Below are 13921 nucleotides of genomic sequence, written 5' to 3'. Positions count from 1 at the left end.
GCATCTATATACTCTCTACTCCAGCCAGACCAAATTGTGCACTCTTTATTGGTTAATTAGGTTTATCAAATATGGATAAACCCTGTTATTTCATGCAGTTAAGCATATTGTTTGGGGCAAGAACTATAACTCTAGTAATGTTAATTCAAGGGCAATAACTCCACACTTCCTGGTCTTGGAGCGTGCGCGTTAAGCTCTTCCTTTAATATTTTATATTCAACTGTTCCCTGAGTCGGTCACAAAAAATCAACTAGAGAAATAATCAAGTTTTAATGTTTTAATCTGCGAGTTTTATTACTTTATACCGGCATATTATTACAATATCATGCTGAGGGTAAGGAACCAACGGGCATCTAAGGCGAGAAGCCCATACGCAGCCGTGCCAAATGGAAAAAATACAGTTGCCTCGAGTAGTGTATTTGCACGAGGTCGTCGAAGAAATCGTCGAGGAGGTCAAGTGAGACAGCCCGTTGCAAACAGCTCCAATATTAATGCTCCTCCGACATAAGCGACTCCTCCAACACCTGCGGCTCCGACGACACCAGCGACACAGGCGTCAACTGAAGGGAATGTCACGGAGCGGGATGATTGGGATGATGCCGCCTATAGTTAACCCCGCCCCTGATGCACCAAGTGTGTTGTCGTCACATGTTCCCACCAACATGAATCAAGATTCAGTTTGGATCATTGGCTCATCTATTATTCATTGGGCACAGAAATATGCAGAGACCACAAATCACTTAAACCTTGGATTAAACCACTTTACCATTAATTGGAATGGTAGAAGGGGAATGGTTTGGGAGTACTTGTATACAACTGTGTCAAGTGTGTTTATAGCTAATAAACAACCAACTATTTTGATAATTCACTGCGGTGGTTATAATATGGGGGACCCTCAAAATACCCTAAAAGGTATTCAAAAATTCATGAAACTAACTTTATCTCAAATAGCAGACCTCTTGCCAAACACTCTCATTGTATGGTCACATATATTACCTAGAAGTAATTGGAGGCAGTCTTTATCAACCATTGAAGGTGAAAACTCTAGGCGTAGAATAAATAGTGTCATTGCAACATTTGTTTTGAAAAAGCTTAATGGTGCATCTATCAAATATCCAGATATTCAGATGGTGTACATTTGTCAGATCTGGGTAACAATATATACATAAATTCCCTGAAAAATGCTGGAATTGCTTCAAGATTTCGTTGGGTAGCGGAAATGCATTTCATGCAAGCTACGCTGTTTTGCTTTTTTTTTTGAAAAGCTAACATCAATTCGTTCTAGCTCTTTTCTTTACCATAAAAAACCTTCACCATTTACATTTCTTCACCCTTTGCATGCATTTTGTGTCTTTTTAGTGTTTTAACTACAGAGAACACACTTGGCAGCCATAATGGATATTATAGAGTTCCGTATAAAGTCACGTGATTCTCCTTTTGTGTGACAAACCTTGTTTAATAGTAAACAAGCGGTTCCAAAAAAGCATTTGGCTTTAAAACTTTTCAAAACATTACAGACGCCACTGGTATATAAGTACGTTTAGATATTAAAAGAACACAAAACAGTTGTTATGATAATCAATTATCTCATTAAATCTCAGCAGACTTCAAATTACACACTCAATTATTTGTCATTAACTCATTATCAGCTTTCGAAGTTTGGCTTCTTTCGATACGGGGTACGGGGTCACATGTCAGAGTTAAAAGTCATGTGGCAAAATAGAAAAAAATGGCCGTTGAAAACAGGCATTTTGAAACCACGGGACCTAGAAACAGTGGCCGCTAGCCGCGTTAGACAGGTTGCCGCTTAAATCAGTAAAAAATATAGTGAAAAACCATACGGGCGGGATTGAAACTGGTCGCTCATGGCGAGTGGCCGCTGATTAAAGGTTGCTGTAACAGCAGGTGCGACTGTACAAACAAATATGAATTAAAATGAAACTTTACTTTAATATCTAACGTAGACATGTGATTTTTTTTTATTTTTATGCACATATCAGCCGCTAAATAATAAACAAATATGAATTAAAATGAAAATTTACTTTAATATCTAACGAAGTAAACTTATTAAAATTCCACTTATTTGCAGTTTCCGTTCATTTTCTTCGCAGAGTTTGTACATATTGAAATGCAATTTGATGTACAGATTTATCATGATAAAATCAATTATATATATATATAAAGAGAGAGAGAGAGAGAGAGAGAGAGAGAGAGAGAGAGAGAGAGGGGGAGAAAGGGAGGGAGAGAGAGATAATTGATCATAAAATTAATTAAAATTAGTTTTTATTTTTAGCTCACCTGAGCTGAAAGCTCAAGTGAGCTGTTCTGATCACATTTTGTCCGTCGTCCGTCCGTTTATCTGTAAACTTTTAACACATTTTGAACTTCTCTAAAAACCGCTTGTCTAATTTCAACTAAATTTGACACAAAGCATCCTTATGGGTAGGCAAATATAAACTGCAGAAATGAAAAACCGATCTTTATTCAAATCGGAGAAAACCACGAAACTGTAGAAAAAGGGGGTGCCTTTTCTTCTCAATAACTAATGAGTCAAATTCAACGTAATTTAGCAATAATAATCCTTATGGAAAGGAAATGATAAATTGCAAAATTTTGGCCAATTCTGTTTCAAATTTGAATAATTACGAAAAAAATAGTAAAGGAAAAGCGTGTTTCAATCAGTTTATAACTTCGAGTTCGGTGTTTCATACGAGTCTTGGTAAAATGGGTAGGCAAACCCGGGCCGGGACAAAATAAAAGCCGGATCAGATCGAGATTTTTCAATATACGTCCATAATAATTGACCAATGTCATTGAAATTTTCAGGATATGTTACAAACCAGTATATTTGTATTCGCTGTAAATATTGATAGACAACAATGCATATTTTGGAATTTATTAACGATTGTTGATTTTCAAGTTGGTAAAATGGGAAGGCAAACCCGGGTCGACATTTTACGGGTTTGTGGTCTATTTAAGAATAAGCTTAATAATTCATGTTAAATTCCATGCTTCTAAAACGAGGTTCTTTGTTTTAAGCAGCCATGACCTATGATAAACGGGTCGATCTGAAAAAGATGAATTTGTTTGTTGTGCAACAATTTGCATGCGAAGGGGATCTTTGAAACATGCAAAATACATTGATGCCGATTTTGTGAAGTAAACTGAGGTTAAATATTTCAATGCGTTGACAGTTTTCACATATGACGGCGATGTTAGCTTGTTTTGATTTTCGTTTCGTTTTTATTATTTATGCTTTGTAACCTGGGAACTATCGCCTGTATTTTGTAATTTTCCGTATCTAATAAAACAGAGGCTTCGGTAAATCAGACAGTTGACTGTTTACCTGCGCAAATTAAGCAAAATCTGATGCATTAACAAAGTACTAAAATACAATTCATTCTATCGGTAATTTGGTATGATCTTTTGCGTAATGGTTGATTAATGCAATACCTTTTGTTGAGATTTCAGTTTAACCAGTTTAATTTCGCTGACGGAAATATGTAGGTATATATGATTCATTTTGAAAAATAAATTGTGCTCTTTATTTGTTATGGTGAATGTTTCTTATGTTTAACTAACCATATCTGAGTGTTAAGTTTCGAATTATAAGCAAGATACAGAGCTTTGCTCACAAATCTATGTTTGTACATAGATCTTCAGCTGAATGTAATAAACTCATGTGAACAAAATATGACTGAAACCTAGCAGAATTATGAGTTCTGTATCTTGCTTATTATTCTATGATTGACGCTGAAATTTTGCTTGATCATTAGAAATGTCTTGCTAAACGTTAAATATTTGTACAAAAAAATTAAAGGATGATATGTTGTAACTACTCTCTGGGGGGCTCTCTTTATACTATGAATAATATGAAATCTACATCAATTTTGGTAGTTTTTCAGACACGAGTAAATAAAAACGACACCATTAAAACAGTTTTCAAAGTCTCTGACACATTTTTGTTACGGGAATTAAGGACGTTGGATCCTGCGATCAAATGTCTTAAAGTTTTTTTCTAAAGTACTTTTTTAAAATCTACACACATAGCTTAAGCAAAATTCAAAACAAAATGTTGGGGTCTATATGCTTCATTTGGCGCAACGGTTGGTTTAATATGACCTTTCTGCACTGAAAGTGCAGATTGCACATAAATCGCTTTTTCCTCTATAATTTATTATCGGAACAAACTATGGCATCAAGTACAAATTTATACTATTTAAAAAAATTAAAATTATTATAAAGGAAAATGTCACAATTTCTTCCCCTAATTGATATTTATACCTTTTTGCACTGATAAAACGCTATTTTTATCCATTAACAATTCAACATGTGATGAAATTTTAAAAAGTCTCAAACTTTTTTTTCAAATTATGATAAACTTGTCAGAAAAAAATCTAACTTTCAGAAAATAAAACCAAAAGTATGGGTCTATAATGTATAATTTTAGATATAGCATGAAATAAGCTAATTTTAGGCAAAAATTGGGATTCGTTTTTTCTTGACTTTTATGAAATATAAGTTAAATTTGCCAACATGTGTCGATAGAAATATTAAAAAATTGTAATAATATGTTTATCGTAACAAAGTGACGATATCTTAATGCACAAACTATCTGGAAATTTTGTTTGCACTGAAAATAAGGAAGCTAAAGTGACGGTACTCTAAAACATCAGAGTGATGTGCCGGTCAATACATTGATTATTATAGCTCTTTAACATGTCATGTGACAGCATTCTTCATTCCACTGTATTCATCAATCATCAATACGCCAGGTAAACAACAGTCGTTTAATTGTAATAGGGAAGACAAATAAAATTTTTGAATATTTTTATTTTGAGAATTGAGCGCATTGAGGAACAGTTTTCTTCTTCACATCTATAAGATATTTTTTTTAATAAAATACAATATAATCTTATATATTTTTTTTAAAAATACAATAACAAGTAAGTAGTTGTGGAAGAAAATGTACCTATATGCTCTCATATATTTTGATCGCTTTATAAAGTGGACAAGGGGGGGGGGGGGGGGCAGAACGAAAATGTAGGGAATTGGAAGTTCACAGTGTACCCCTACCAAATGTTTAGTTTTATATCTTGCGTAGGATTTTCTTATTCTAGGTAAAAAATAGTATTCCATAAAAGAACAATGTCAAAGATTACGTGTATGCAAATTGCAAAAAATGTAAAATTCGAATACTTTACAATATTTATTTATTGTTATTCTACCGAGGGACCATATGGCACAATATCTTTTGAACGCCAATTGTTCCTCAGGTGAGCAATGTGGCCCCATGAGACGCCTGTACTCCTGAATGAAGCTTAACCAAATTCATATATGTGAATCCTCAAAAGGTTTGTGTATAGGCTATGGTATTAGGTGACCTTTAAGGCCTGTTTGCCTCTTGTTGCAAGATTTTCCCATTATGGTGTATGTCTATCCCGAATTGTCAAAATAGGAAATGTACCAAAATGAGCATGGGATTTCTAAATTCTTCATCAAAACTTTGCAATACTAACAGGCTTAGCGAGATACAAATGTATTCCTGAAATAATTTTCTTTTTTTCACAAAGTGTATTTTATTTCCATATCAAAGAGCTTGAATTTCTATTGAAATTTTACTGCAACATCAGCCTTTGCAATATTCAGAAGGATTGCAACTAAATATCACCATTATTGATGTCGTTAGTAGATATTTTTTTAATTTCTTTGCTGAAAGTCTAGAGGAAAAAAAGATATCTGACCAATTACATAATATTGGTTTGGGTTGAATTTCTTATCCCCCAACGTTATTTCTTGGCCACTATCATTTTCTGAAAAACTATCAATGGGTACACCTTTGTTTCACCATTCTCTCCATGTTGGAAGATGTCAGTGAAATTGGATTTCAGATTCTGTGAAAATCTAGCATTTTTTCAGTCTTTTCTTCAGCCCATCAAAAGTAAGACTGCATATAACTTTGATCAGTGATTTTATCTCTAGAACTAGTAACATGTTTCAGGGTATCCACTGATAATGAGGAACATGCGTACCGCAATTTCATCTTGATATCATCATAAGTTCACCTCGCTTGAAGTTTATAAGTATGATCGCTAAGGAAACAATGATTTTTCTTATCCCCAAATATATGTATTAATTATCTGAGTACACCCTTCTTACGGACACGGAAAGCAATGATTGACTGCAAAATTATAAGTATTACTACTATCTGTGAGTTTTCCTTCAGGGCGGAACAAAATCTGATTTTAGAACCGTTTTAACAAGAGCTTAGACTTTCCGTGGGATGTTACAATCTAGTTTGCTCATCAAAACAAGCTGTCAAATATTGACCTGATTTCTTCTTATTCGCTAAGAAAAGCTCATTAATATTCATAGACTGTCTAAACCGGAAAGTTGTTTGCCAAGATCTGCTCTGCTGTGTGAAATTGACGCTGTTTCAGCGAAATATACATCTCTGGCTTAAGTCGGGCGAGTGTCATTGCGTTCAATATTTTCATTTCTATTAGCCAATGACTGGACAGTTAACTATGAGTAGACCCTGCCTCCGTCAAATCGGAGTTTGTCACGTACTGCCAAAAGTCCAAGCTCTTTTTAAAACGGTTCTATTTCATATTCTGCAACATCCTGTAATCAGAAAAAGTTATGGATTATTTATTTAAAATGCATTATAGGTGATATCCATGTACAGGTGTCATAACAATATTTTACTAAAGGTTCACGTAAACACATGGCTGAGACAAAATAATTCCCCTTTGAATTTGGGGCGTTTCCGCACGCGACAGGAGCTGATTTTTTATGAGCTGAAAAACAAAGTGTAAGAGGTCTAACTATTCCAGTTTTGTAATAATGCGAGGTCATTTGAATTTTAAATACGTGTTGTTTCCGGAGGGGGTGTGTAGGCCCGGGCTTGATTTTCAAGCACATGTGTAACTTCAAGGTAAACAAAGTCTCACGCCTTGCTGGATGCACGTGTGTATTTTGCTATGAAATTGTAAATGAGGAGTTGCTTAAAAAGATGTCAAGAGGATTTTCCCCTGAAGTTCGTTTTGAATTTTTAATCTATATCTAAAGTTGTGTAATTTTGGTAAGAATATATAGTAAAATTTAATACTGTAGTGACACCTGCACAATTTCTGTGCTTGCTACACATTCAAACCCACATTTTTCGTGTTCAATGGACAATTATTTGCCCTTTCCCTTTGTACGCTCGCCAAGATTTTACAAGTCCTTGACCGAACTTCGTATCTAATATCTTAGTGATGCCTTTTATTCGACACTTGGCTGTAGGAGAGGGATTTTCAAGGAGTTCAACATGTGGAGCTTGTCATCCAGTCGCTCCTCCGTGCAAGTCTATGGCTGATTTCATATCAGATGCAGTGATGATATTATGGTCTGATGCTGCTTCTTTACTCAACTTCCCTCTCGTGTGGGCAATCTTGGCATCACATTAAGACTTCCCACTTTGGACCTCGCTGTAGTCATAATGGGCTATGTATGGTATATGTAATCTTCATCTCTTCTCCCATATATATTTGAGAAAAACTTAATGAATGACTATGATGTCCATGAAGATCTCTACCTAAATTGTGAAGTTAAAGACCCTTGGGTTAGGGGTTTAAGCCCTAGCTATATATAGTTCCAACTTCGAATCAGAGACCTAGCGGTCCGTTCTGTACGACTTAGCGACTAGGCTAGTTCCTACGACCTTGAACGCAGCCCAGTTATAACAGAATGCAGCGTACAGAAACATAAGATCGCACCCTGGTGCATAGTTCCTACTAAGACCACCAGGTGAATTGTTTATAGACAGTACAGGTACGAATGAAGAGGGTTTTTGTTTGCGTGACCGTACCTCAGTCACTGGGGGTCAGAAGAAACAAGTATCGGAAGTTTAAAATATGGTCAATCTCTCGTCCAGGAGACCAGCAGGGAAATACCTCTCGTGCTCCATTTGTTTTTGAAAGTATGTAATCCTAAAATTTTCATCTAGTTGTAAACAAAGAATATAATAATAGTAAAATATTATCATAAATTCATCATTATCCGAATTTCACTACACTCCTAATTTTTGAACGTCCATCTCACAAAAAAAGTTATTGGATTCTACATGGATAAATGCACATGAATTTAATCAACAGATTCATATAAGACGGTGCACTTTTTTGTATTTATCAATCACAGTTTGACATCACACTTGAATTGTGATCAGAATTTTCAAAGCACTAAGGAAACATCGTTTTTAAAAAAATTGTTTTGTTGTTAATCAGATTATTCCTTTGAGGAAAAAATAATACGTCTAGTGTAGGTGCAAACTACATAGTGCACAGGATGTCCACTGCATTAATTTAAATCATTAAAACCATATTATACTTAACAACAATGAGATTTTACTGAAATGTTCATATTCCACTATTATTAGGATGTAAGAATTGTTTTCTGTTACGGATTGATAAGTTGTCATGGTACTTTGCTAAAAGGAATATTTTTATCATTGCTTGGTGTCAAGATGTAGATAAAACTTTCTAATTTTGCATCTTATCTAACATCAATTTTGTCTCGTCTACTGCATCTTATTTTGCATTTAATTTCACCCAAACAAGAACTTCAAGGCACAAAAGGTCTTTTTTTTAATTTTTAAAATTTTCTTTGGACATCTAGTTCCTGTAACTGTTGAATTAATTTTGTCTCTTCCAAAGATAAAGGATAAAGAGTTGAAACAGTTATTGATAGCAAGATAGCAATCAACCACATGAAAAGAATTAAAGCAGATTTAAACGAGAGGCCCATGGACCACATTCCTCACCTGAGCAACAATAGACATAATAAAATCAGCTTTATTGAGTCATATACAAAAAAAATATGGACAATGTAGTCTAACAGATCCTGTATTAAGAAATGAACTTTTTCCCTTGATATTCTGTTTATCATTGATCCTTTTTTGTCACAGTATAGTCATTTCACATTTTGAGCTTACAGTTCTCAAGAAGATCTAAAACAAATGGGATATTTTTTTTTTTTTTTTTAATATACAGATATTGACTGGGGTATAATCAATGTTGCCCGAAAAGACAGTCAACATTTGTTTTGTTATATGAAGAAACAAACTAAAATTTAATAAAGTAATTGAAAACAGGTCGTTGTAATTTTCTCAGCTCAACAAAGAATTCACGAATTCAATTTTGTGCAAAGTTCATTTCCAAAATAATCTCAGCATCAAACGGTCACTGGTGATATTCCGCCGACCGTAATAATTAATATACAGAGGTTCTACCTGATTTTACTTCACAGTAATTCGCAAATCCATACATCCGTTATGAGAGCAAACCGTCGCATTGCGCTTCCGTTGTTTACTTGCCTTGACTGACTGTCTATTATGACGTCACCTTTTTTTGGAGTCGCGAAGAGTTATTTACGTCATAGTTTACGAATCCTCAAATCAGAGGCGATTATTTGAAATAGAGGGAATGTTCTCTAGATATTATTCCTAGCCGGTCAATATCAAAAAAATATTGACCGGTCAATATTTTTCGGACGAGCAGATATTACATTTATTGACTATTCGTCTATATAGAGTTATATAGTGAGAATATACTTCTGAATATAACAATATATATATATATATATTATTCAATAAATTACAAAATAATATCGTCACCTGGGATGCCAGGGGTCCCCTGGATCCGATAAGTTATAGTTTTATACAGTTTTATATAGTCTTATATCAACATTCAATATGCATTTGCAGTAAGTGCATAAATACATATAGTTATATTTCAAATGTGTAAGCAATAAATTCACAACTTTCAAACATTGTATTCCGAATATGGAAATATATGTAGCAATATAATTTTTTATATAATAAATATCAATCATATAATAATATATAATAATAATATATAATAATATTCAGTTTGAGTTATGTCATTAAATACATGTACATATAAAGAAAAATATTATGCATAGTAAATTTTCAAAATGAATAAGTAGGGGATTCAAAATAAAGTGTCCATAGAAACCCCTACTAGTTATGCTCCAAAGGGCGGGTCACCCTTGGATTATTACAGTTTTTCACACAATGTATCTAAAATTTTGAAATCATATGATACGCTTTTAGAGGATTTTGATGTAAGGAAGAAATGAGTAAAAGCATTTTTCAAAAAACATAGAATACCATTATATGATACATTTTCGCTTAATACTCTACATTTCATTTTATATTTATACATCTTATATGCCACAAAGGATATAACGTTGTTTAAAACAAATGTATTCTCATTACAATATGCTGGAAAACCAACAACAATAATTTTCCATGACACGTTTACATTTAAAACCTCAGATATTTTTTTCAATAGTGGTTGAAAAATATAACAATCAAAAATAAGATGTTTAACATCTTCTTCTAGATTACAATTAATACAATTTTTGTCTAGATCTGTTTTCCATTTACTTACACATTTGTTACATGTTATAAGGTTATGCAATAGTTTATAATTAAATTCTGACACATTTTTATCAAATATTTTCTTTATTTTTTCCGTATATATATTTTCCCACAAATAAGTGTCATCGAGTAAAAAAGTATTTGCCCACACACTTTCCATGTTAGGTTTTTTTGAGTTTTGTTGAAGTAAGATACTATAGAAGAAGCTTGACTTTTGCCTTTCGATTGACTTAATATGACCTTGAAAATTGAATACAAATTTTAAATGCCTTCGTTTTTCAGAATCTCGAAGGTTTGTTTTTGAAGCATATTTTTGAAGGGCACTTTTGACAGTTATATACTCACACAGATAGTTGTTTGTAGTTTTAAGCATGTTCTTAATTTCTTCTAAAGTTAGAAATCCATTTGCATTAATAACATCATTTACAAATATTAGTCCACTTTTAGCCCATGCTGGAAAAAAACAGAGGTTTTCCTTTATATGTTATGTTTTTATTAAACCATATATTTTGAATTTGAAGTTTTTCTTGACAATTACTTTTGCACTCATTAAAGGCACATATCACTTCTTTATAGAAATTTGGAAGGTGTTTTATGTTTAGGTCTTCTGTCTTTGTTACATTGGTATTTAATAAGTAGCCTATGTCTAAATTATATCTTCTAATGCAAAAGTTTATTAATTTGTTTAAAGCATTGTCAGATTGTACAAGCTTTGAGACCCATGCTGCCTTTATAGCTTTAATTTTTGATTCAAAGTCGGTGATACCAATTCCCCCCTCTAATATGGGTCGGATAAGTGTTTTACGTTTTATTCTTTCTCTGTTTCCCAAGAGAAACGAGAAAATAATTTTATTTATTTGTTTGATTGTATTTTGTTCCGGATATTCAAGTACTGTTGCTACATATAAAAGTTTAGATACAATTAAAGATTTGATTATTTGACATTTTCCAAAGATCGTCAATTTTCGTATTCGCCATGAATCTAGGATTTTTTCAAATTCTTTTAATTTGCATAACCAGTTTTTTTCATTGCATTCTTTATTGTTGTGTCCAATGTGGATCCCTAGGCATTTCACAGTTGTCCTATTTATAATGATATTTTGTATGAAATTTCCTTCTTTAAGCATATTTTTTTGTTCTCCTTAAAGTATACATTCAGTTTTAGATAGATTTAATTTTGTTCCCGAGACACTTCCAAAATTTTTGATAATGTCAATTGTCTTCTCTAAGGAGTCTGTGTTTTTTAAAGGGAAAGTACTGTCATCAGCGTGTTGTATACATTTTATTTCTCTAACTATACCTTCTAGTTTAAAGCCTTTAATTGAGTTTGTACTATTTATCCTTTCGTTCAGAATTTCCATAACAAATAAGAATAATATCGCTGAGACAGGGCATCCTTGTCGTATCCCCCTGCGCATTTTACATTTTCGTGAGATCCACCCATTATTTTTAATGTAAAAATATGGGTTAGTGTAAAAAAAATTTATCCATTTGATAAAGTTTTCTCCGAAATTAAATTTTTCTAGTGATTTAAAAAGAAAGTTCCATTCGACGGAGTCAAAAGCCTTTTGAAAGTCGGCAAATAGGAGAATTCCTTCAGTATTCGTATTTTCACAATGTTCAAAAATATCTAAAATAAGCCTAGCATTATTGCCAATATATCGCCCTTTTATATATCCTGATTGTTTTTTACTTATCAACTTGTCGATAACTTTTTGCAGCCTTCTAGCAAATATAAAAGCAATTTTATAGTCATAATTTATGAGACTGATAGGCCGATAATTTTCTAATTTATCGAATTCTCCTTTTTTATGAATTAAAGAAAGAACTGAACATTTTTGTGATATTGTTAATTCTTCTTCAAGATAGATTTTTGATAAAGCTTCATATATATAGTGTTTAAGATTCTTCCAGAACATTTTATTAAATTCAGTAGGTAAACCATCTATTCCGGGTGACTTATTGTTTTTCATTCCATTAACTGCCTCTGCGCATTCATTTAAGGTTGGGAAGTTTTCGCACATTTCTTTTTCCTTTTCTGACAAAACTGATGATACATTTATGTTATCTAAGTTCGTATCGATATCGTTTATTGGTACGTCGTTTGAGGAATATAAATTTTCATAGAAATTACATAGCTGATCTAAAATATCTTTACTTTTAATAAAAATTTGATCCTGCGTTATTTATTTTATTAATGATATTTTTTGATTGGTGTTTGTTTTCAAGTCTTAAAAAATATGATGAATTTTTTTCCCCTTCGTCTATCCATTTGTCTCTTGACCTAATTTGAGCACCTTTTGATTTTTTTTTCATACAATTTGTCTAGTTGGTTTTCTAAGTCTTTTTTCCGTGTCATGTTTATGTTTAAGTAACAAATGGGATATAAACGTACATCGAACTTCTGAAGCCCAAGAATTGTCCAGGGGTCAAAGTCTTCACAATTTTAAAGAATCAACAATATGTCAAAGTGATTGTACATCAGTTAAACCATATATTAAAACATTTGAGTTTCGGTGAATTTAAAATTTCCTTTGTAAAATTGGACCCCCATGTGGCTCCACCCTACTACAGAAAAATATGATTTTGACGAATTTGAATCTACACTATCTAAGGTTGCTTTCACTAATATTGCTCCTTTTCTAAGAAGATGGGGGTTTTTTTCTTTAGAAAAAAGATTTTTCTCAATATATTCCTTTGTAAAGATTTAACCCCTCCCCATTGTGCCCATACCCTACCCCCCGGGGATCATAATTTGATAAAACTAGAATCTACCCTATCTGATGATACTTCACACAAGTTACAGCTTTTCTGGCCAGTGCGTTGTAAGTATAAGATTTGAAATAAAATTCCTTTTATATTCCTATGTAAACATTTGACCCCTGTTGTGGTCCACCTTACCCCCAGGGACCATTATTTGAACAAACTTGAATCAGCAATTTTTGAGGATGCTTCCAAACAAGTCTTAGGTTTTCGGGCCTAATGGTTTTTTAGTAGAAAATTTTTAAAGATTAAATCTATATATTTCTATGTAAAAGTTCGCCCCCCCCCCCCTACTACAGGAAAATATGATTTTGACGAATTTGAATCTACACTATCTAAGGTTGCTTTCACTAATGTTGTTCCTTTTCTAAGAAAATGGTTTGTTTTTTTTAGAAAAAAGATTTTTCTCAATATATTCCTTTGTAAAGATTTAACCTTCCACATTGTGCCCATACCCTACCGCCGGGGATCATAATTTGATCAAACTAGAATCTACCCTATCTGATGATACTTCACACAAGTTACAGCTTTTCTGGCCAGTGTGTTGTAAGTATAAGATTTAAAATATAATTCCTTTTATATTCCTATGTAAACATTTGACCCCTGTTGTGGTCCACCTTACCCCCAGGGACCATTATTTGAACAAACTTGAATCTGCAATTTTTGAGGATGCTTCCAAACAAGTCTTAGCTTTTCGGGCCTAATGGTTTTTTA

At 33.1% G+C, this 13921-nt stretch overlaps 1 pseudogene; it reads left to right on the top strand.

The window, feature by feature from the left end:
- Positions 1 to 325: 325 nt before the first annotated feature.
- LOC128156488 (uncharacterized) lies at positions 326 to 1445 on the top strand (annotated as a pseudogene).
- Positions 1446 to 13921: the final 12476 nt, after the last annotated feature.

Source organism: Crassostrea angulata, chromosome 7 (assembly GCF_025612915.1).
Source record: "Crassostrea angulata isolate pt1a10 chromosome 7, ASM2561291v2, whole genome shotgun sequence".
Classification (NCBI taxonomy): Eukaryota; Metazoa; Mollusca; class Bivalvia; order Ostreida; family Ostreidae; genus Magallana; species Magallana angulata.
The sequence above is the reverse complement of the archived record's forward strand: the minus strand, read 5'-3'. Positions and strand labels throughout refer to the sequence as shown.